This window comes from Ricinus communis, chromosome 1, assembly GCF_019578655.1.
Source record: "Ricinus communis isolate WT05 ecotype wild-type chromosome 1, ASM1957865v1, whole genome shotgun sequence".
Classification (NCBI taxonomy): domain Eukaryota; kingdom Viridiplantae; phylum Streptophyta; class Magnoliopsida; order Malpighiales; family Euphorbiaceae; genus Ricinus; species Ricinus communis.
The window spans coordinates 15231492-15256120 of record NC_063256.1 but is presented as its reverse complement, the minus strand read 5'-3'; the positions used below and the strand labels follow the sequence as shown (position 1 = coordinate 15256120).

Sequence of the window (24629 nt, the reverse complement as noted above, 5' to 3'; positions counted from 1 at the left end):
GGTGAGATGTTGTCGCATCGCTGCGTGCTGACACTGCGTCGACCGGTAGGCTCCCCATTCGGCCCGTCTTGAAACACGGACCAAGGAGTCCGACATGTGTGCGAGTCGATGGGCGAGTAAACCCATAAGGCATAAGGAAGCTGGCGGGATCCCCTTATGGGTTGCACCGACCGACCTTGATCTTTTGAGAAGGGTTCGGTGAGGCATATACGTCCGCCAGGACCCGGCGGATGGTGAACTATGCTGGCGGTGACGGAAAACTTCTGGTGGAGGCCCGCGGTAATCTTGACGTGCAAATTGTTCGTCTGACATGGGTATAGGGCCGAAAGACTAATCGAATCGTCTAGTAGGTGGTTCCCTCTGAAGTTTCCCTCAGGATAGCTGGAGCTCGGGACGAGTTCTATCGGGTAAAGCCAATGATTAGAGGCATTAGGGTGCAACCCCCTCAACCTATTCTCAAACTTTAACTAGGTAGGGGCAGACGCACCGTGCTTTATTGTAGCCGCAGACCCACGGAGATCGAGCTCAATGGGCCATTTTGAGTAAGCGAGGCAGATGCGGGATGAGCAGGAAGCCGGGTTACGGTGCCTAACTACGCGCTAACCTAGAACCCACAAAGTTGGTCGATTAAGACAACAGGACGATGGTCATGGAAATCAAAATTCGTTAAGGAGTGTGTAACAAGTCACCTGCCAAATCAACTAGCCCCGACAATGGATGGCGCTTAAGCGCACAACCTATACCCGGCCATCGGGGCAAGAGCTAGGCCCCGATGAGTAGAAGGGCATGGCGGTCGCTACAAAACCCAGGGCGCGGCCGTCAGTGCAGATCTTGGTGGTAGTAGAAAATATTCAAATGAGAACTTTGAAGGCCGAAGAGGGGAAAGGTTCCATGTGAACGACACTTGCACATGGGTTAGTCGATCCTAAGAGACGGGGGAAGCCTGTCCGACAGCGCGTCCGCGCGCGAACTTTGAAATGGAATCGGGTTAAAATTCCCGAACAGGGACGTGGCGACTGATGGCAACATTAGGGAGTCCGGAGACGTAGGCGGGGGCCTTTGAAAGAGTTATCTTTTCTGTTTAACAGCCCGTCCAACTCAAAAACGACTCAATCGGAGGTAGGGTCCAGTAGTTGGAAGAGCAACGCATGTCGCATGGTGTCCAGTGCGCCCCCGGCGGCCCATGAAAATCTGGAGGACCGAGTGCCATCCAAGCCCAGTCGTACTCATAACCGCATCAGGTGTCCAAGGTGAACAGCCTTTGGTCAATGAAACAATGTAGGCAAGAAAAGTTGACAAAATGGATCCATAACCTTGGGAAAAGGATTGGCTCTGAGGGGTGGGCCCGAGGTTGCGATTCGAACCGATTTTTGTCGTGACTTCGCTAGAGCTGCTCGCTCAGCTGACCCGGGTCGAATCGTGGAGTGTGTCAACCGGGCCAGATTGGGAGCCCTCTTGAGGGCCTTCCGGCGTAGAGCGATCGACTCATAACTAGTACGGACAAGGGGAATTCGACTGTTTAATTAAAACAAAGCATTGCGATGGTCCTTGCGGATGCTCACCCATTGTGATTTTTGCCTAGTGCTCTGAATGTCAAAGTGAAGAAATTCAACCAAGCACGGGTAAATGACGGGAGTAACTATGACTCTCTTAAGGTAGCCAAATTCCTCGTCATCTAATTAGTGACGTACATGAATGGATTAACAAGATTCCCATTGTCCCTGTCTCCTATCTAGCGAAACCATAGCCAAGGGAATGGGCTTGGCGGATTCAGCAGAGAAAGAAGACTCTGTTGAGGTTGACTCTAGTCTGACTTTTTGAAATGACTTGAGAGGTGTAGGATAACTGGGAGCCTTAATCAGCGATGGTGAAATACCACTACTTTTAATGTTATTTTACTTATTCTGTGAATCGGAGGCGAGCCTACGCCCCTCTTTTTAGACCCAAGGTCGCTTCGGCGGCCAATCCGAGCGAAAGACATTGTCAGGTGGAGAGTTTGGCTAGGGTAGCACATCTGTTAAAAGATAACGAAGGTATCCTAGGATGAGCTCAACGAGAACAAAAATCTCATGTGGAACAAAAGGGTAAAAGCTTGTTTGATTCTGATTTCCAGTACAAATACGAATCGTGAAAGCATGGCCTATCGATCGTTTAAACCTTCAAAATTTGAAGTTAGAGGTGTCAGAAAAGTTACCACAGGGATAACTGGCTTGTGGCAGCCAACCATTCATAGCGACGTTGCTTTTTGATCCTTCAATGTTAGCTCTTCCTATCATTGTGAAGCAGAATAGATTATATATACAAGAAAAAAAAACTTGATGGTTGCTAAGTCAAGCAAGACTACGACCTAAGGCAGTGTACCTATCGATGGAGTATAGCTAATGGCGAGTACCAAGTGTCGTATTCCCCAAAGAACGTGTGAACCTAAACCTACTCAATCTTCTCGGCTATCTAATATAAAAAATGGCATTGATGAATAATTCCTAAATTAACTAATAGCTACTCCAATTGTTGTCTAACTACGGCTACTAGGGAAGGATTAATTCAAGTAAAGGAATAACCCCTTGGGAATTCTTGTCTCTGGGGAATGGAAACTAAAGGTGGAATTGATTGATTGAATTCAATTTCCGTGGGGAAATCTCTACGCAATTAACGCCTTTCTCTAGGACACTAACATCTTAATTTAAATTAATTAGGTTGAAATCTCTTCCTAACTCTAATTATCCAAATTAGCATTATGTACCAATTAACACTATTGAGAGTTGTTAATTCTCAATCCGGTAGAACGAACACTCTATCTCTAGGCGAATTCAATTCTAGGTTGTAAAGGACAATCCAAACCTAAACGTCTTTCTCAAGATCATTCAAATTTCAAAAATCATTCAACAAGATGTGAAGAACAAATCAATAAACACTTCCATTGCAAACCAATATTGACAATTAATACATTCAATTCAATATTTAAGTACAAAAATCCCTAGATAAAGAACCCCAATGGGTTAACAAGTTTAGCTAATCATGTTCATCATCACAACCCACAAGAATTCAATTACAAAAATGAGTAAAGGTAGAGAAACCCAAATACACCCTTGGATGAGAGTAAACAGCTCCAATTCCTCTTGCCCAATCTTGGATCGATTCTTGTTCCTTTTACTCAGATTGAAACCAATCGACGATCCTCACCAATCTTTGATCTTTGAAGAGAATCCAATTGAAACCTTGATCCAAGTCTCCTTTTTTCTTAGTTCCAGCTCAAAAAACCCTTGGAGAGAGAAAAATATGAGTTTGGGACATTCTAACCCTAGTTGCCTCCCTTTTCCTCTTTTCTTTCTTTTTAAATTAATTTGTCCAGTTGTCGTGAACATGGTTATGTTAATGCTCGTGTTGGGAACATGACATGTATTAGTGGGCGTGTTGGGAACACAGCCCCATGCTGATGGCCCTGTTAGTCTTTATGGTCGTGCTCTTTAATGCTTCTTTTGTCAAATGCATCCAACACAGCTCGTTTTGGTGCCTGTGTTGGGAACACGGCTAGTGTTAAAACCAACACGGCCGTGTCCAGCTTTCTCATGCGCAAACTTAGCTTGTTTTAGCAGCTTTGACATTCAATTATGCTCTAATTCTTCCCTTTGTCATTCTTTGACTTCTTTTGGACCTAATGCACACAAATAGATGCATAGGGTGAGTGTTGGGACCAATTCACATCCAAATGTACATAAAATCAATCTTAAAAACCCCAATTAGCTGTGTATATTTTACGCACATCAAGAATTCACCAAGTGTTGGATTGTTCACCCGATAAGGAGCGTGGTGGGTTTAGGCTGGTCGTGAGACAGGTTAGTTTATCTTGATGATTGTGTCGTAATGGGAATTCAACCTAGTATGAGAGGAACCGTTGATTCGCACAATTGGTCATTGCAATTGGTTGAAAAGCTAGTGGCGCGAAGCTACCGTGCACTGGATTATGACTGAAAGCCTCTAAGTCAGAATCCAGGCTAGAAGCGACGCATTGTCCACTGCTCGTTTGTCGACCAGCAGTAGGGGCCCTCCGGCCCCTAAAGGCACGTGTCGTTGGCTAAGCCCTCGCAAAGAACGAGCCGCGCGGGCCGCCTTGAATTACAATTTCCATAGGGCGGCGAATTGAATCCTTTGCAGATGACTTAAATACGCGACGGGGTATTGTAAGTGGTAGAGTGGCCTTACTGCCACAATCCACTGAGATTCAGCCCTTCGTCACTCTGATTCATCCCTTACCTCCTCCCCACATGCAAAATCAAACATTTATTCTTAAAAAAAGGGCCCTGAGGTTCCGCGCTCCAAGGTCCAAGAATCCCCGAAGTCCCAAGTCCCAAAATCCTAAGTAATTCCACAAACTCAGTGGACTTAAGAACACATCTAAGTTCTAGCCAGTGCTGCATGCAAGTCCCCCACACTACGCAGCATGGGGGCCAAGTCCCAAAATCCTAAGTAATTCTACAAACTCAGCGGACTTGAGCTCACATCCAAGTTCTATTCTAACTAGTGCTGCAGGCAAGTTCCCTACACTATGGATGCTTAAGAAATCAATTAATTATTTCAAAGTTATTGAGTAAATTAGATATAAATAGAGGTGTGAGGTGATGATTATTTTCCCAAATGATTGAAGGTGAATATACTGAGCAATTTTCTCTCAATATATTTTGGGAGTCCAAGCCAGATTTCTGATCCTTCTTTATTTTTGTTTTGTCATACCAAAATTATTTATTTAGAGTTTTTCTTTATTGAGTTAAAGAGAAAATGGGTTTTTAAATTGAAATTCTATCATCTGATGGAGAAATAATTAATTAGTTGGTATCACTTAGAATGGAATGGGATGGAAGTGATGATTATTTCCTTAGATGATCGATGCTGAACAAACTAAGCGTTTTTATTTCTCTTTTTCTTTATTAAAAGAGAATTCAAGCCAAAAAACTGATCCATCTCTCATTCTAATTAAATTATGTTTAATTCATTTGTATTTGCTATCAGTGGATTTATCATTGGTTTTTGATAAATTATTGGATTAACCAGTTCCTCTTGAGCTTAAATTTGATTTGGGTCTTTAGAGAAAAAGAAATGTGAACTCTAGCGAACCTATTCCTTTCAGAATTTCTTGAGGAACCACATTATAGGATTGGAGAATCCCTTGAAAATTTCTCGAGGAACCACATCACAGCCCAAACATTCATTCGGACTAAGAATCACGGGCAATGTCATGGGGGTGTGCTCCCAGCCAAAAAGTGCATAATTTTGACTATTTTCGGCATAAAGGTCTGTAAGCAAGCAACTTCGCTTCAAAACTTTCCTTCGCCTGTACTATATCACTGAAAAATCTTGACGGGCCCGTGCTGCGTCACCAATAAATCCTGATGGGCCTGCTGGCGATTAGCATCGCACACCCGCCAGACACCACTAGCGAGCCAACTTGCATGCACGGGCCTATTGGCATAAAATCCTCGCGTGCTAGCCCGTTCACAGGTCGCCAGCCGGGCCTGGGTGGAGAGAATCCTGCGCCAGTAGCCGAGCACCACTCTTGGCGAGCGTAGCGCCACCCTCAGCCCGATTAGCGAAGAATCCTCACGTGCCGGCCCCATTGCCGTCTGGCGCCCGGGCCGTTGGGAGAATCCTCGCACGCTAGGCGACCCATGCAGCTAGGGCAGTTGGCGAGAATCCTGCGTGCTAGCCTTGGATTGCGAAGCGTGGCGCCCGTCGGGCTAGTTGGCAAGGAATCGCAGCGTGCCAGCCCCCCTATTGCGAGAGGCGCGGGGCCCGTTGGCGAAACCCTCGCGTACCGGCCGATGTGTCGAAGTCGGCGGTTGGGAGGAATCCTCGTGTGCCAGCCCCACATTGCCGAGGCCATCAGGCCTAGTGGCGAGAATTGGCCCGTTGGCAGTGCATCCTTGCAGCTTAGCGCACGCGTTGGCCAGCATCCTCGTAGCCTAGCGCCCGTATTGTCACGGGCTTGGTCTTTTCTACAAACGAACCGTGCGGCACTAGCTACTTTCTCCCTGCAGACAAGTAAGCTAGTCAGCCTTACTGATATGCATAGTTTTACACATATTTGCTTGCATATTATTGCGTATTTTCTTCAGCAATTATTGTGCTTTTATTCCAAGATCATCCGTGTTTTGCGTTCTTTTGCATTTCAGGAGAATTTATAGGACCATCATCAGTATTTGAGCAATTATAGATCAATACATGCGAAAATAGACGGGAATTCATCAAGATCGGATAAGAGCTCGCAGTGCATACATTGAGCACGGCCTAGGTCAAGGCCGTGCTGATTACTAGGGCCTGGACTCTAGCCGTGACCAACCATGTGCTTTTGGTCTTCAAAACATGGCACTTTGGGCACGGTTTCCGTAGCCGCCACGGCCTCCAGCACGGCCCGTGGTGGCTCAGCACTGGCGGGGACACGGCTATGAAGAAACCCTAATTATTGAGATCTGAATGTTCAGCACGGCCTGGACTCCTGACCACAGCCGTGCTGAGACAATTATACTCGCCATGAGTGCTAGACTGCATTGATAGGTTCACTGCTTTAGATTGTAGCTACCATAAATAGTCCGTCAAGTTTTTGGCGCCGTTGCCTAGGAATGTTTGAAAACTAGAGAAAAATTTGCTATTTGTTACTTTAGCCAAAATGTTTTTTATTATTTGGTTATATATTTATTTTATTTTATTTTTGTACATATTTGTTTAGTTCAAGTTTATGATTCAGGTAGTGAAATGATAAGGAGGTTCAATGCTAAATTCAAACTCTTTGTATGACGTGTTGGAGAATGGGATCAGAAACCAAGAGAGTGCTAAAAATTGGGACACCCATGCAGCCTTAGCAGCTCGATTGGAATCGTTTTGCAGGGCTACCGATCAACTCTCCACTCCCATCCTTTTCTCTTGAGTTTTTTATGAAATCCATTGTGGTCTACATTTGAGTAATGATTGTCCATTGTATAGTGATATTGCTCATTATTCTTATAACTTTGAATAGGTGAATTATATGGGAAGCTAGCTAAAGAACTCGTATGAAAGCACCTACAATCAAGAATGGAGAACTCATTCACCCTTTGGATGGAGCTTAGATGGCTAAGAACCACCAAGATTTCAGCAACTACATCAGCAGCCTAATCTTAACTCAAGATGAAGAGTTAGTGTCAGAGGAGCTGATGATGAGGTTCATTGCTAGTCTTGATGATAGATTCCAACAAACAGAGAGGGTACTTGAAAGTCAACAAGCCTTAATTGAGAACATAGAGCATCAAGTAGGCTTGATCTTCAAGTTACTGGCGGTAGAATAATGGGGAACTCCATCAAACGCTACTGAATCCGAGGAACATTTGAGCGCCATCACTTTGCGTTCAGGTGAGAATTTTCTAGTTTATCTAGTATGTTTGATGATGATGCTTTTGTGCAGGATGATTTCTTGAACATGGAGATGGAACTAGAAAAGGAACAGGCGAACATAATCCCTCTGAAAGACTATCAACAGGAATGTACAGTTAATGATGCTAAGTTGCAGTTAAAGGAATTTTTGGTGGATTTTTCACAAGTCCCTTCAATGGTGGAAGATGAGCACGAGTTATCCAATGAAGAAGTCTTGGACGAGCTCGAGTTTCTTCTGGCCAGTGAACCAAGACAAGGACTAGAGAAAACCTTTGACATTCCTGAAGAAATTTCCCAACCGTCGATACTTCCAATTGGTGAAACTTTAGCTTTCAAATTGGAAGAGCCCCTAGAGCATCATGACTATGTGCAATTATATGAGGAGCGAGTTTTGCCCATCATATCGGCAAACTTGCTTGACAAATGGGAAGAGGAAATTGATGATTATCCCTCTAAGCGGATACTTGAAGCCATTTTCTTAGAAGAAGGATGGATGGTCGTTGATCACGCCCGTTTGCTTTTCACCATGAGTCCAGCTAAGAAGACTCATCACATCAAAAAGAAGCGCTTTTGGGAGGCACCCTAAATTCTATTTTTCATTTTTAATATTTTACCCTTTCATTTTGAAACATTTTATTGGTTTTAAGTTTTCATATTTTATTTAATCATTATTATCAATTTGATTATTTCTTTATTTTATTATTTTCAGATTCTACCAAGAAGGCACTGAATTTCCACTACATCATCCTCGATGGATGATCAGGGCAGTCCCCTAGATCTTTTTATTTTTCTACATTTATTTACCTTATTTTTCATACATGTCATGCACTTGATTGTATTGCCTTTGTTCTCTTAGTTGAGCATTCCATGCGGGGTATCCATAACATTTTACACTGAGAACATTGTGTTCTTCAAGTGTGTGGTGGTTCTGGGTAAACCTTATAATCCTACTCTCTCATATGGTTTTTAGATATATCTGAAATTGCTATCGCTAGGTGTTGTGTATTTTTAGGGGATGTTAGGACACTGTGTATTTATGCACTTGAGTATGCTGTTTTTGAGCTGATTGATGACTTGATTTATAGAATTGTAGTTACTTTTCTTTGTTGTTCATTGTCCTTGGAAAACAATTTGATGGTGTTTTACACATTAGCCCTGCCGGGTTAAACCGGTGTTATTTAATTGTTTTTTTAATTTTTGAATTTTAACTTAGAACGTTGATAATGTCATATGCATGTGTTTCTTAAGTAATGATTCAATTAATGATGTTGCGAACCAAGTGCACCTAATACCATACCTCAAAGTGAGATTTTGAGCCTGTTGAGCATTCATTATACTTATGCTCTTTATATTTCTTGTTTGAGTGTGCATTGTACTTGACTTTGCTTCTAGAACTTGCTTTGTAATGTCTGTTGAAGTTACATGAATATTGTGAATGCCATGAGATGATTTGGGCGATTTAGAATTCACCACATTTGACCGAAAGCCTACCCCCTTCTGTTTCCATTATTTAGCCAGTTTTAACCTGAACCTTTTCTTCATAATCTACACCTATACACTTCAATTATACCATTCTTTACATTTATCGTTCCTTTACCCTTATGTTGGAATTTCTTTTTGTGATTTGCTGATGTGCGTAAAATACACATATCTAAATGGGGTTTTTAAGATTGATTTTATGGACATTTGGATGTGAATTGGTCCCAACACTCACCCTATGCGTCTGTTTATGTGCATTAGGTCCAGAAGAAGTCAAAGAATGGTAAAGGGAAGAATTGGAGCATAATTGGACGTCAAAGTCGCCAAATGTTTAAATGTGCGCATGAGGAAGTCAACATGGCCGTGTTAGTTTCAACATTGGCCGTGTTCAACACGGGCACCAACATATGGCCGGTTGGGTGCATCAAACATCAAAGAAAAGAAGTTCTTAGGGAGCACGTACATTAGAGTAACACGGGCATAAACACCGACTAGTGGTTGGGAACACAGGCATCAACATACCGGTCAAGCATACAGGGGGAATTAATTAAAAGAAAAAAGAGAGTAAAAGAAGAAGGAGAGCAGGGGAGAACATCCCAAACCCTAATAGTTCTCTCTCTAAGGGTTTTCTAAGCTGGAACCAAGGGAAAAGGAGACTTGGATCAAGGTTTTAATCGGATTCCTTTCAAGGATTGAAGATTGGATGAGGTTCGTTGATTGGTTTTCAAATCGAGCAAGAGGAACAAGAATTGATTTGATTCGAGTAAGAGGAATTGGGGCTGTTTACTCTCATCCAAGGGTGTAATCGGGTTTCTCTACTTTTACTCATTGTTGTCATTGAATTCTTGTGGATTTTGATAATGAACATGATTAGCTAGATTGATTAAATCGATTGGGATTTCTTTACTATGTTGGCTTAGTATTATATTGTTCGATTGTTTAGGTTAGTTTTGTATTCTTCTTGCTTTCAATATTAATAAGATAATGCATTACTCATGAGACATTGTGAATTGTGTGTTTAGATTGCTTTGTGTAATTGAGAAGTCCATTTGGAAATTGGAATTTTGAATAGCAAGAACTGGTTAATAATCGCTTAGAGATAAGGATAATTAACTAGTCGGATTAAGAATTAACAAAGCTTAATAGAGGCGGATTAAGGCTTAATGCTAATTTAAGAATCAATCGTTAGGAAGAGATTCCAACTTTAGGTTATTAGGTTTAGGAATTCAGTTATCTCGAAGAGAAACCGAATTCAGTTAAGAATTCATCCACGGGTAGCATAATTAGACTCATCAATCCTTTATCTTTTGTTTGATTGCCAACCAGTTTAGGTTCCCTTTGGGTTTGCTTTCTTGTCTTGGTTATTTCATTTATCCATTCATTCCTGCATCTCCCTTAGAACTTAGCTTGTAGCTATTAGTTAGTTTAGAAATTATTCATCATTTATTTTAGGTTAATATAACAAAGAACAAAGAAGTAACTCTAGGCTTTCACTTTCCCGAGGAATACGACCTTGATACTCGCCATGAGTGCTAGACTGCATCGATAGGTTCACTGCCTTAGATTGTAGCTACCATAAATAGTCCATCAAGTTTTTGGCGCCATTGTCGGGGAATGTTTGAAAACTAGAGGGAAATTTGCTATTTGTTACTTTAGCCAAAAGTAAGCTAGTCAGCCTTACTTTTCGAATGCTAGGCAAAATGCTAGCTAAAATGGCAAGAAGAACAAAAGAGAGCTTATGAAAGCTTAGAGAGCTTTGAGACAGAGAAATTGCTATATTTCTTCTTGATTCTCCTTGATGATTACAAATGAATTCTCTAAGCTATATATAGGTCTCCACCTCCTCAATGGACGGTGAGGATACATTTGATCTAATGGCTAAGATTAAGTATCTAGAATGTTCTACACACCTCCATACTTATCTACACATTATACATGCTTCTAGATTATTATAGAATGTTCTAGATGCTTCTAGATGATTCTAGAATGTTCTAGAATCCTCCCTTGCTTTCTAGCATACTCAAGAGGCTTCTTGGGCCTCTAAACCTTCGTGAGAGAAGGGGAAACTTGCAGGCTGTGACAGCATCGGCAGGGCATCCTCGCAGTTACAGGCATGTTGGCAGCGCATCCTCGTAGTTCCATCGTGCGCTGGGCGTGCCAGCCCGTGGGGGCAAGAATCCTCGGCTGTGCACCTCTTTTGGCGAGAAATCAGGTGCAGTAAACCCCCTTTGGCTAGTTTTCGGGCCTGTGCTGCGGCACTCCGCCACCACCACATTTGATGCCTCCACAGCCTTTTCCTAACAATCTATTAGCCCCAATATATTCTAGGGAGCCTAAAAAGGTTGTAAAATTCTTATGAAATCGAGAGGATCATTGAATGCTAAGTTTGCTACTTGGTTGTCTATTGTAGCCCGATCACAACATGCAAAGTAGCCATTTAAGCCAATATCTCACAAGTTGAGCATGCACTTTTAAAGAAAATGTACCAATGATAACTTCAATAATTTTGACATATTTTTTAAGGGCCCTCCACAAATAATGGTGATTTTTTTATGTAAATTCTTTTTTTTATGAATTTCTCAGTTTCTAATATTTAAAAATCAAAACAAATACTAAATTTGCTCACAATTTTTTTAACATATGTGCAAAAAATCAAATTAAAATTCCTTGAAATGAATTTTTTAAGGGGGGGTGTGATGGGTGGAACATTTTGATGTCTCCTCCTGATAGACTTCAACATGCTTCTTAGCCTCTTTAGGGGGGTGCAGTATGCCTCATCCTCCCAGGCTGGCTGGGGAGCCTAGGCACGGGGGCATGTCTGGGCTGCAAGATAGGCATTGGTATCCACGAAATTGGCCCGCAAACACCCTAGCTCCCTCCGCCTCGTCCCGGATGTCGAAAAAGTTCGCGGTACATGGTGAGCATGGGCATCGCCCTTGCTTTAGGCATACATGGGGATTTGTTTTCTTATTATAGGTGAGGCATCAAGGTGTTGTGTAGCCTATAATAGCCCTGGGCCGAATCGACGCCGAGCTCGAATAAATTGTGGGGATTTTATCACGGTTGTGATGGTAGTAGGCGAGGTCGTCGTGGATGGAAGATCCAACCAAAGTTATTGGGGCCCAACCCTATGCAAGAGCATGCTAATAGGTTGTCAATGCACGGTGTGGGCGGTGCTTTGTCATAAGATGCCCAAAACCAAGCAATAGGCAACCTTGCTGCATGCCGACGCATGAGGCGACGTCCCCTTCGGTCGAGGCACAAATTCTGGGATTTGCCTTGCATGGGCATACAAGGTCATATCTTACCGACGATGCAGATCTTGCATGAATGTATGCTTATGTTAAGGGTGGAGATGATCTCCGAGCTTGGGCGTGTTATTAGGCAGATGTTGCACTGAGAGGGCAGGTCATTCAATTGTATTGCCTGACCTCGTGTCGCGGAAGCTTATGCGCACTCCCTATTATGAGGAGTTTGGATACGGTCGATGATACATTTCTTGCATGGGCCCGTGCTTGTGTTAAGGCTAGAGATGAGCTGCAGTGCTCGGTCGTCCAATGCATGTAGTTTTGATCCTTTCGACGATGCAAATCTTGCACCCGCGCATGCTTATATTAAGGATGGAGAGAAGCTCTGAGCTTAGGCGTGTTATTAGGCAAGTGTTGCACTGAGAGGGCATGTCATTCAATTGTATTGCCCGACCTCATCTCGCAGAAGCTTATGCGCACTCCGTATTGCGAGGAGTTTTGATCCGGTCGACGATACATGTCTAGCTTGGGCTTATGCTTGTATTGAGGCAGGAGATGAGCTACATGCTCGGGCATCATATAGGGTTGATGATGTTTGATAGGCATCATGCTACACATGTTTTCATGCCCAATTGTTTACATTCTTGTGCATGATTATCTCGTTTTATGCTAGAATCACCTGTCTTTTGTTTCCTTTCACGTTTCAGGTCATTTCCGAAGGACACTATCAACAATCGAGGGAAATACGCATGATTATGGACCAGAATCCATCAAATTGGACGAGGACTAGCACCTCGAGGGTTGAGCATGGCCTGGACTTCGGCCATCCTGAATTGCCAACTAGCTGCCCTCCAAGAGTGCCTTTTAGCACAGTTTCCGTAGCCACCATAGCCCGTGGTGGCTCAGCACCGGCTTGGGCACGGTTTGGAAGAGGTCAACACAACGGAACCCTTAGGTTCGTGACTGGACTCTTGGTCGACCGGCGCAGAAGCTTGACCATGGCTGGAGTCCACCCATCTTTGGCGGGACGGGCTTGACCACTGGGCATCTTTGAAGAGACTATATAGGCAAAAATTTGATTTGGTGAGTAGAGGCTCGATTTCTCTGACCTAATTCCAATATACACTCAATTCACTTGTTTTCTAGGCCTCAATTGTCGACTTTGGGAGATCAAATTCATTAATTGAGGGAGGATTACACTTATTTTCAACATCGATTTGAAGATCAAAACAAGATTTAGGAGCATTCAAGAGGCAAATTAGGGTTTGATATTTTGGATTGGAAAATTAGGGTTTCTCATCCAACTTGAAAGAGAAGGGTGTACATGCTTTCAATTTTCTTTTCCTTATTTATTCCTTATTTTGCTTTAACTATGAACATGAGTAGCTAGATCTTTTGAACCCATTGGGCTCTTTATTGTTGATGGATTGTGCCTAGTTGTTAGATTTGCAATTGCCATTCTTGTAATCTTTTTGCTATTCAGTAATAAAGTTTGATTCAGTTAATTTGAGACATTGAATTAATTGTCTTTTGGGTTGTTTCTTGACATTGAGAAATGCTTGTTATAATTGGAATTTGAATAGAAAGAACTGGTAGTTAACACTTAGAGATAAGGTTAATTCACTCGTCGGATTAAGAATTAACAACTCTTAATAGATTTAAATCACGCTTAATGCTAATCTAAATCAGCGTTTGTTTGTATGCTTTAGGTCCAAAAGAAGTGAAAGAGCGATAAAGGGAAGAATTGTAGCAGAATTGGAGGTCAAAGTTGCCGAAACAAGTCGAGTTTGCGCATCCCTAATCTGAACATGGCCGTGTTGGTTTTAACACTGGTCGTGTTCCCAACACGGCTAGGAACACAACCATATTCGCGGTGATATTAATTAAAAGAAAGAGCAAGAGGAAAGGAAGGAAAAGAACGGGGGAAGAACGTCCCAAACCGTAATTTTTCTCTCTCTAAGGGTTTTCTGAGTTGGAACCAAGGAAAAAGGAGACTTGGACCGAGGTTTAAATCGGATTCCCTTTAAAGATCAAAGATTGGGCGAGGTTCATTGATTGGTTTCAATCTGTGCAAGAGGAACAAGAATCGATTCAATTCGAGCAATAGGAATTGGGGCTGTTTACTCTCATCCAAGGGTGTAATCGGGTTTCTCTACCTTTACTCATTGTTGTAATTGAGTTCTTGTGGGTTTTGATAATGTACATGTTTAGCTAGATTGATTAAATCCATTGGGATTTCTTTACTATGTTGGCTTAATATTATATTGTTAGATTGTTTGAGTTAGTTTTGTATTCTTCTTGCTTTCAGTATTAATAAGATAATGCATTATTCATGAGACGTTGTGAATTGCGGTGTTTAGATTGCTTTATGTGATTGAGAAGTCCATTTAGCAATTGGAATTTTGAATAGCAAGAACTGGTTAATAATCACTTAGAGATAAGGATAATTAACTAGCCGGATTAAGAATTAACAAAGCTTAATAGAGGCGGATTAAAGCTTAATTCTAATTTAAGAATCAATCGTTAGGAAGAGATTCCAACTTTAGGTTATTAGGTTTAGGAATTCGGTTATCTCGAGAGAGAAACCGAATTAAGTTAAGAATTCGTCCACAGGTAGCAGAATTGGAATCATTAATCCTTTATCTTTTGTTTGATTGCCAACTAGTTTAGGTTCCCTTTGGGTTTGCTTTCTTGTCTTGGTTGTTTCATTTATCCATTTACTCCTGCATCTCCCTTGGAACTTAGCTTGTAGCTATTAGTTAGGTTATAAATTATTCATCATTCATTTTAGGTTAATATAACAAAGAACAAAGGAGTAACTCTGGGCTTTCACTTTCTTGAGGAATGCGACCTTGATACTCGCCATTAGTGCTAGACTGCATCGATAGGTACACTGCCTTAGATTATAGCTAACACAAATAGCCTATCAAAGTACCCTCTATGTTTGTTGAAATCTATCATCAAGACTTGCAATGAACCTCAGCATCAGCTCCTCTAACACTGACTCTTCATCTTGAGTTGAAGGTGGATTAGGCTACTGATGTAGTTGCTGAAATCCTGGTCGTTCTTGGCCATCTAACCTCCATCCAAAGGGTGAATGAGTGCTCCATTCTTGATTGTAGGTGCTTTCATGCGAGTTATTTAGCCAGCTTCCCGTATAAGTTATAAGAACAATGAGCAACATCACTATACAATGGACAATCATTACTCAAATGTAGACCACAATAGATTTCACAAAAATCTTGAGATGAAAGGATGGTAGTGGAGAGTTGATCGGTAGCCCTGCAAAACGATTCCACTCGAGCTGTTAAGGCTGCACGGGTGTCCCAATTTTTAGGACTCTCTTGGTTCCTGATCTCATTCTCTAACGCATCATACAAAGAGTTTGAATTTAGCATTGAACCTCCTTATCATTCACTACCTAAATCATAAACTTAAACTAAATAAATATGTACAAATAAAATAAACTAAATAAATAAATGAAAAAATAATAATAAAAACCATAAAATAATAATAAAAAGATGGCTAAATTAACAAATAGCAAATTTCACTCTAGTTTTCAAACATTCCTTGGCAACGGCGCCAAAAACTTGATAGCCTAATTGTGTTAGCTACAATCTAAGGTAGTGAACCTATCGATGCAGTCTAGCACTCATGGCGAGTATCAAGGTCATATTCCTCGTGAAAGTGAAAGCCCAGAGCTACTTCTTTGTTCTTTGTTACATTAACCTAAAATGAATGATGAATAATTTCTAAACTAACTAATAGCTACAAGCTAAGTTCTAAGGGAGATGCAGGAATAAATGGATAAATGAAATAACCAAGACAAGAAAGCAAACCCAAAGGGAACCTAAACTAGTTGGCAATCAAACAAAAGATAAAGGATTGATGAGTCCAATTATGCTACCCGTGGACGAATTCTTAAATGAATTCCTAAACCTAATAACCTAAAGTTGGAATCTCTTCCTAACGATTGATTCTTAAATTAGCATTAAGCTTTAATCCGCCTCTATTAAGCTTTGTTAATTCTTAATCCGGCTAGTTAATTATCCTTATCTCTAAGTGATCATTAACCAGTTCTTGCTATTCAAAATTCCAATTGCCAAATGGACTTCTCAATCTCATAAAGTAATCTAAACACCACAATTCACAACGTCTCATGAATAATGCATTATCTTATTAATACTGAAAGCAAGAAGAATACAAAACTAACTCAAACAATCCAACAATATAATATTAAGCCAACATAGCAAGAAGAATACAAAACTAGCTAAACATGTTCATGTTTAAGTGTGGCTAGCATGGAGCCTTGGATGCCCAAGTGTGGCTAGCATCCAACAACTCTTTTGGTTGCCTCCGCAACTCTTTGAACTCAGGGGATGACATGCTATAAGGGAATTTGCATGGCGGGCTTATACCTTTACCGACTCAATCTTCCCGATCCACCTCTCTCTCTTGGTGGGAGCTTTTGGTAACTCATGAGCATTCGTCCTGAAATCTTCTAGGACTCCTGTGATCTCCTTTGGCCCTTCATCTTGTGGCAAGATTGCCACTTCTTCCTTTAGAGCCGCAAGGAATGTGGGCTGAGCCTTCTCTACCCCCTTGGATAGTTGCATGGCCAAGATCTTCATGGCTTTTACCTTGGCTTCTCGTTTCAACGGTACCATACAAATATTCCCTTGCTCCAAGATATACATGGTGTTGGCAAATGGGAGTGGAAATGCCATTCACTTTGTCCAAAAATTCTATGCCAAGCACCATCTCATTATCATCCATTGTAATAATGGAAAAGTCCAAGAGGCTAGACCACTCATCAAGGCTTACTTTGACGTCTTGCGCAAATCCACATGTCGCACTCGATGCCGAATTGACAGCCTTGATGCCAAGTCTTTATGCCTCTTTTGCCTTGAGGAAGTTGTTGTCAGCCCCGGTATTTAATAATGCTTCTACTGTGCGGCTTCCAACCTTCGTCTCGATGAACAATTGGCCCTTCCTATCGGTTTTAGGCATCTCGAATTTGGTTTTGATGGCACTGAGGAGTTATAGCGATCCCATCTTGGATTCCTCTTGCACTTGTTGGTGTTCCTCCCTTTCTTTGACCAACGCAGAGAGCTTGCTCTTCATAGGGCATTCTCTTGCCTTATGCGGTCCATCGCAGAAGAAACACTTGATACGTGGCTTATCTCCACCTTTGTCATCCTTGTTGCCATGGTTACCTCCCTCTCTGGGCTTGTCAAACCCGTAGGAGCCTTCCTTTTTCTGGTGGCGATCTCCCTCGCCCTTTCCGTTGCCGTTCCTTTCTTGGTCAGGCTTGTGCTTATCTTGCCTCCTGATCTCTATCAAGGATTCGGCCACATCAATGGAAGTGTTGAGATCTTGGACACCACAGTGCTCCAATTCCAACCTTCGCCAAACCTACAACCTATATGTGAATGCAAACAAGGCTTCTTCATTGGTGTAGTTGGGAATCTCAAGGAGTGTGTCGGTGAATTCTTTAACATACTCCTTGATGCTTCCCGTATATGAGAGTCGCTACAACTTGACCCATGCATCTCTAATAGCATTTTCGGGGTAGAATTGTTTCTTCAAATCTTCCATGAATTCACCCCACGAGTTGATGGTGCATGTCCCTTTTTCTATGTCACCACTCCTCCTTCTCCATCACAGCATTGCAGTATCTTCAAGGAAGAGTGCGGCAGCATCAACCTTCTTGGCTTTTTCTACTGAGCAAAGTGCCTTGAAGTACTGCTCCAAGCTCTATAGGGAGTTATCAATTTCCTTCGCGTTCCTCGAGCTTTTATAAGCTTTAGGCTCCAAAACATCTATCTTCGATGGAGTAGAGGCTACCATAGGCATGCTTCAGCCTAACTGGATAGCTGCCTTGTTGCGGAGGATAAGTTCTTCCTCGGTTTCCAACAACCTAACAACCATCCCAACAAGCATTTCCCTCAACATCACAACCTCGGCAAGGAGAGTTTTCTCCATGGTCTTGGTTTGTTCTAAACACTTGGACATGCCCTCATTCAAGGCAGCTTGCATCCCTTCTTGAAGCTCTTCTCTTCCATTCTCGAGCTCCTCGATGCGTTGCTCTAAGTCCCCAAATGTATCTTATCCCTCAGCCACAGCTAGCTCTATCTTGGCAATCCTGGCATCCATGTCAGACACAACGTCCCTCGACCTTCCTCTCTCCTTCCTTGGTGGCTTGGATGCTTCTGGTTGGTCCTTCACAACCGCACTATGGGGTTGCCTTAGCTCTTTGAAAACTCTAGTAGCCTCACTTACTCCCGATATCTTTGCCATTTCAACGATCGTGCTTAACTTGCTCTGATACCAACCGTCACGGGCTTGGTCTTTTCTACCAACGAACCGTGCGGCACTAGCTACTTTCTCCCCGCAGACAAGTAAGCTAGTCAACCTTACTCTTCGAATGCTAGGCAGAATGCAAGCTAGGATGGCAAGAAGAATAAAAGAGAGCTTAAGAAAGCTTAGAGAGCTTTTAGAGAGAGAAATTGCTTTATTTCCACTTGATGATTACAAATGAATTCTCTAAGCTATATATAGGCCTCCACCTCCTCAATGGACGGTGAGGATACATTTGATATAATGGCTAAGATTATGTATCTAGAATGTTCTACACACTTCCATACTTATCTACATATTATACATTCTTCTAGATTATTCTAGAATGTACTAGATGCTCTCAAATTCTTCCAGATGATTCTAGAATGTTCTAGAATACTCCCTTGCTTTATATCGAACTCTGGAGGCTTTTTGGGCCTCTGAACCTTTGTGTGAGAAAGGAAAATCTGCAGGCTGTGACAGCATACACGGGCCTGTTGGCATAAAATCCTCGCGTGCCAGCCCCCTATTGCCGAGGCAGCACGCCCATCGGGCCCGTTGGCGAGAATCCTCACACGCCAGGCAGCCACTGCTAGCGAGCCAGCATGCCCGTCTAGCCAGTTGATGAGCAATCCTCGCGTGCCAACCCCCCATTGCCGAGGCAACGCGCCCATATGGCCCATTGGCGAGAATCCTCGCACGCCAGCCAACGCGCCTTTCACGCTAGTTGGCGAGGAATCCTCACATGCCAGCCCCCATTGCCGAGGCAGCACGCCCATCGGGTCCATTGGCGAAAATCCTAGCACCCTAGGCAGCCACTGCTGGCGACCAAGCGTGCCCGTCGGGCTAGTTGGCGAGGAATCCAAGCATGCCAGCCCCACATTGCTGAGGCAGTGTGCCCATCTGGCCCATTGGGGAGAATCCTCGCACCCTAGGCAGCCACTACTGGTGAGCCACTGCGCCTGTCGGGCCAGTTGGCGAGGAATCCAAGCGTGCCAGCCCCTTATTCCCAAGCCAGCACGCTCATCAGACCCGTTGACGAGAATCCTCGCACGCGAGCCAGCGCGCCCGTCTGGCCAGTTAGCGAGGAATCCTCACGTGCCAGCCCCCCATTACCGAGGCAGCAAGCCCATCGGGCCCATTGGACAGAATCCTTGCAGGTGCGGGGTCATTGGCAGCGCATCCTCGTAGTGTAGCGCGCGTGTTGGCCAGCATCCTCGCAGCCTAGCGCGCGTGTTGGCAGCGCATCCTCGCAGCTCCATCGTGCACTGGGCATGCCAGCCCGTGGGGGCAAGAATCCTCGGCTGTGAAGCTCTTTTGGTGAGAAATCAGGTGCAGTGAACCTCCTTTGGCTAGTTTTCAGGCCCGCACTGTGGCACTCCACCACCACCACAGTTGATGCCTCCATAGCCTTTTGCTAACAATCTATCAGCCCCGATATATTCTAGTGAGCCTAAAAAGGTTGTAAAATTCTTATGAAATCAAAAGGATCATTGAATGCTAAGTTTGCTACTTGGTTGTCTATTGTAGCCCAATCACAACATGCGAAGTAGCCATTTAAGCCAATATCTCACAAGTTGAGCTTGCACTTTGAAAGAAAATGTACCAACGATAACTCCAATAATTTTGACATATTTTCTAAAGGCCCTCCATAAAAAATGGTGATTTTTTGATGTAAATTCTATTTTTTATGAATTTCTCAATTTTTTTATTTAAAAAATAAAAAAATACTAAATGTGCTCAAAATTTTTTTTTAAATTTGTTTGGTGGTATATTATATTATTCTTAACATATGTGCAAAAAATCAAATTAGAATTCCTTGAAATGAATTTTTTAAGGGGGGGTGTGATGGGTGGAACATAGTAATTGCCATTCTTGCAATCTTTTTGCTATTCAGTAATAAAGTTTGATTCAGTTAATTTGAGACGTTGAATTAATTGTCTTTTGGGTTGTTTCTTGACATTGAGAAATGTTTGTTACAACTGGAATTTGAATAGTAAGAACTGGTAGTTAACACTTACAGATAAGGTTAATTCACTCACCGGATTAAGAATTAACAACTCTTAATAAATCTAAATCACACTTAATGCTAATCTGTAATAATCTGATAGGAAGAGATTCCATTAGGTTAGTGCAGGTTTAGGAAGTCCGTGAGCTCGAGAGAGGAACTGAGTTCGATTCAAGACTTAGGCATGGGTAAGAAATATTGGTAATTTATAAAATCAACCTTTAGAATTCCATCACTTAGGTCCCCTTTGGGTTTGTTTCTCTTGTTGCGGTTGTCTTTCGATTATCAGTTGCTGTTTATTCAATTATTTGCATTCATAATCATTAGTTAGTTAATTTAGACTTCTTACACTCTATTTCAGACTAGATAACATAGTGAACAGTAGTAACTCTAGGTTCACCCGATCTATAAGGATACGACCTTAATACTCACTAGTGCTAAGCCGCATCGATAGGTTCACTGCCTTAGGTGTAGGTTGCATAAGTAGCCCATCAAGTTTTTAGCACCGTTGCCGGGGAAACTATAACGGTGAACTAGAGTGAATTGTTTTTGTGTTACTTTAGTCATTATTTGTTTATTTATTTATTCTTTATTCTTTATTTTATTTTATTTTTTTGATTTGTGGTTGTTTGGATTGTCGGTTTCAGGTAGTTTATGACCAGGAGCTCTAACCCTAATCCCATAGAACCCTTATCTGACCCAAAGCGCTCTCTTAGATTATTGAGATGACGTTTGCAGGTAGTTGAGGACGAGGTCTGAGTTTCAATTCAGGTTCATAGAGCTAACGTAATGGAGAACCACAACCCCCTAGGCCGATGACGATCAGAGGACGATGTACGAGTTTGCTCGACCATCTTTGGATGGGAGGAGAACTAGTGTAGTCAGACCTGCTATTATCCAGATGATCCAGCAGAGCGTGCAGTTTGCAGGATCGCCCAACAAGGATCCCAATGCACATATCTCCAACTTTTTAGAGATTTGTGACACATTCAAGATAAATGGAATAACCGATGATGCCATTCGGCTAAGATTATTTCCATTTTCCTTGAGGGACAGAGCAAAGAGATGGTTGCAACCTCTTCCACAGCAGACGATTACTACCTGGAAGGCGTTGGCCAAAAAATTTCTATATAAGTATTTTCCTCCCGCTAAAACTGGTAAACTCAGAAATGACTTATCTTCTTTTGTGCAGTTTGATGATGAAAGCATGTACGATGCATGGGAGAGGTTTAAGGACCTTTTGAGATGCTGCCCACATCACGGATTGCCAGTGTGGATGCAGGTTCAGACCTTCTACAATGGGTTGAACATTACGACAAGGCAGATGGTGGATGCTGCTGCAGGTGGAGCGCTAAACAGTAAGATGCCTAAGCAGGCTCAAAACTTGATAGAGGAAATGGCCATGAACAATTATCAGTGGTAATCCTCTAGGATCCGACCAGGAAGACAAGGAGTGGTCAACCAAGTGGATTCTCTGACAGCCTTGGCGACTCGGTGGAGCTTCACCAGAAGATTGACCAACTCCAAATCTTGAGTTCATGCGTGAAGCGTTAGATCACGAGTTTTGTGGTGGCACGCACTCGGTCTGACTGTATTACGGGAGGTATGTTTGCTTTATATGTGTAAGCTAATAGGGTATAGAGATAGTAGAGATGATCCGGAAGGCTAGATGCCTTAGACCTGCTTAGGTAGTACGTTTCTGGCCTAAGTACCAATGAGTCCCACATGGTGTCGTAGGATATTGGGTTGATGTAGAGGCATCCCTGATACTCCTCCCTTGAGATCTCCTGTTCAATACATAATCCCAAATGCATGTCGAATTGTGGGACTAACATTGAGAACTTCTTTCCCCCAAGTCTGAAATAAACTGCATCAGGCTGATGCCAGTTTGTGATCTGTTGCTGCAGGAAGAAGGTGCTGAGGAACTCAATAGTAAGCTCATAGTAGGTTGGCTCAATGATGTCAAAGAATCACGCATACGATAGAGTCTTGAACAAAGTGCGCACATCCTGAACCAATCCCACTCTTTCCAAGGATACGAAGTCGATGCAACGACCCGCCATCACTTGCTTCCATCTTATGACTTGCAACCGACTCTCATTATCTGCATTACGGAATATCCATAATGGATGACGACCAGGTGCAAGTGGGTTCACAGCTAGTGCTCTTCGAGCTCGGACTAGTTGCTGTTGCGATGCTGAGGCTGGTGCTGGTGCTTGTGTTGGTGCTGTGGAGGAAGATGTTCCTTCGCCATGCGATCCCTTGCTGGTAGGGACACATTTTGGTTGCTTCCTACGGGATTGATCGCGGTCCGTCACATTACCTGATGCAATGAATCATTATTTATTCGTACAAGAAATCAAGTTAATCAGAAATCCTACCGAAAATCAAACATCATAACGGCTATGATTCGACTAATAGAAAACTTTAGACTTAACGAAAGACTAAAGCCTCAATCTCCTGCATAAACTAATTAACCGATATATTCCAACCTACTTTATCGTGCACCAACTAACGCAACTTTATTCAAATAATTATTCATAATAAAATGCCATAAACAAACTTAATTTCCGCAAACCCCACACTTATCATTTTCATAATCAACTTCACAGCAAACATAACAACTAATGTAAATTAAATCTAATTGAGGTAATCTTAAAGTAGTGTAACAACATAAAACTACCAAAACATACTACCATATCCTAAATGAAGTATATGCATAAAAGAAAAAGTAAATCAAAAACAGATAAAAGCGAAAAGTGAAGAGACTTACTTGGAATTGTCGAGAAAGTTCAGAAGGATGAGAAAAATGGAAGAAAACCACACCTTAGAGCTTTAGAAAAGGGGTAGCAAAATTTTTTGGAAGCCTCCTTTTTATAGGCACGAGGGTCGGCAGGCGAGGCAAGGCGTCTTGATCGGCCTGACGGGACTTGGCCGTCTTGAGCCCTTATGACTCAATGGCGCACTAGTTGGCACGAGTGTGGAACGACCTGGTGTTGCTGCCCATGATGCCTTCGGAAGTCGTGATGAACGGCTGAAATCCCCCAAGTCTTTATGTGTCTTTCATCACGGGCTTGACTCTAGCCGCGCTGATGGGCATGGCCTGGTGTTGTAGCCCGTGATGGCCACGAAAACTGTGGTGAAAGGGGAGGTTTCCGGGCTTTCCTTTGCCATCTCGGGTCGCCGAACTCCCTACCTTGATGTGTGCTTTAACACTCCAACAGGCAGAGGAGATAGTTTTGGAATGGTAACACAGACCGATGTCTTCATCCTCTAGGCTATGCAACATCAGAAGAAGTTAGACTTGGGATATTTGTTGTCCCATCAAGTCCGATAATTTATAGTAGACGCCTATAAGAAGATATATTGTTGTTTTGGCCTGTACGTGACTAGGTTACACAAGAGACTGGATGTATTGGACGATTTTCTGTCAGAGCTTTCAATTTTTTATGACATGACACCGCTAGGGATCAAATAGATGATAAACATGCAGATGATTATGGCTATTAGACACCCACATGGTATAGAGTACAGGCTTGTGAACACAATAGTCAGGGAGGCTAGAGAGGCAGCGGCTAGAGGAGCCCAAGATCGTCGGCTGGGATCCCAGATGTTAGGATTCCTAACCCAACTAGAGTGTTTATGCCTCCATCTGGAGCCTCATCCTCTTATTCTATTGGGACATCGAGTGCTCAGGTTAGTGCTTTAGGCGGCCAGGCTAGATCAGTATCACGATCTGACATGACAACGATACTCAATTTGTGCAGTTTCAAGAGGAGACTAGGGCACAGCTTGGCGGAATGAACACCGTGCTTCAGCAGCTTATGAACGGGTTAGAGAGGTAGGTCACCCAGATATACTTCTTAGTGGAGTAGATGAAAAAGTTGATGGACGCTAGAGTACAAAATCAACGGTTCATCGATGATATGGAATTTGATCTGGCAGGATGCTTCATGGACCCTGATCCACCACAGCCCCCTCTCTTCAATCCAAAATTGCATATTCATTCTTATTGTTTATGTCAATAACCACAGCAGTTCCTACATAAGCTGTTGTAATATATATATACATAGTATATATTAAAAAAAAAATTAGTATTCTTTTAGTTCATTTCGAGCATCATCTTATTGTTGGAGCAACTTAGTGTTCCTTTT

The 24629-nt window shown here is 42.6% G+C and overlaps 1 non-coding gene and 3 pseudogenes across 1 annotated transcript; 3 read left to right on the top strand and 1 right to left on the bottom strand.

Annotated features, from left to right (window-relative positions):
• LOC112536507 overlaps positions 1–4247 on the top strand; it is a 4776-nt pseudogene extending 529 nt beyond the window's left edge.
• Positions 4248–4610: 363 nt separating this feature from the next.
• On the top strand, positions 4611–4709 carry LOC112536511 (annotated as a pseudogene).
• A 143-nt stretch (positions 4710–4852) lies between these two features.
• LOC112536510 lies at positions 4853–4959 on the top strand (annotated as a pseudogene).
• Positions 4960–21634: 16675 nt separating this feature from the next.
• Positions 21635–21741, bottom strand: LOC112536508. Its single transcript, XR_003080503.1, has one exon. It is a non-coding gene; the product is annotated as a small nucleolar RNA R71 (small nucleolar RNA).
• Between the last annotated feature and the right edge of the window lie 2888 nt (positions 21742–24629).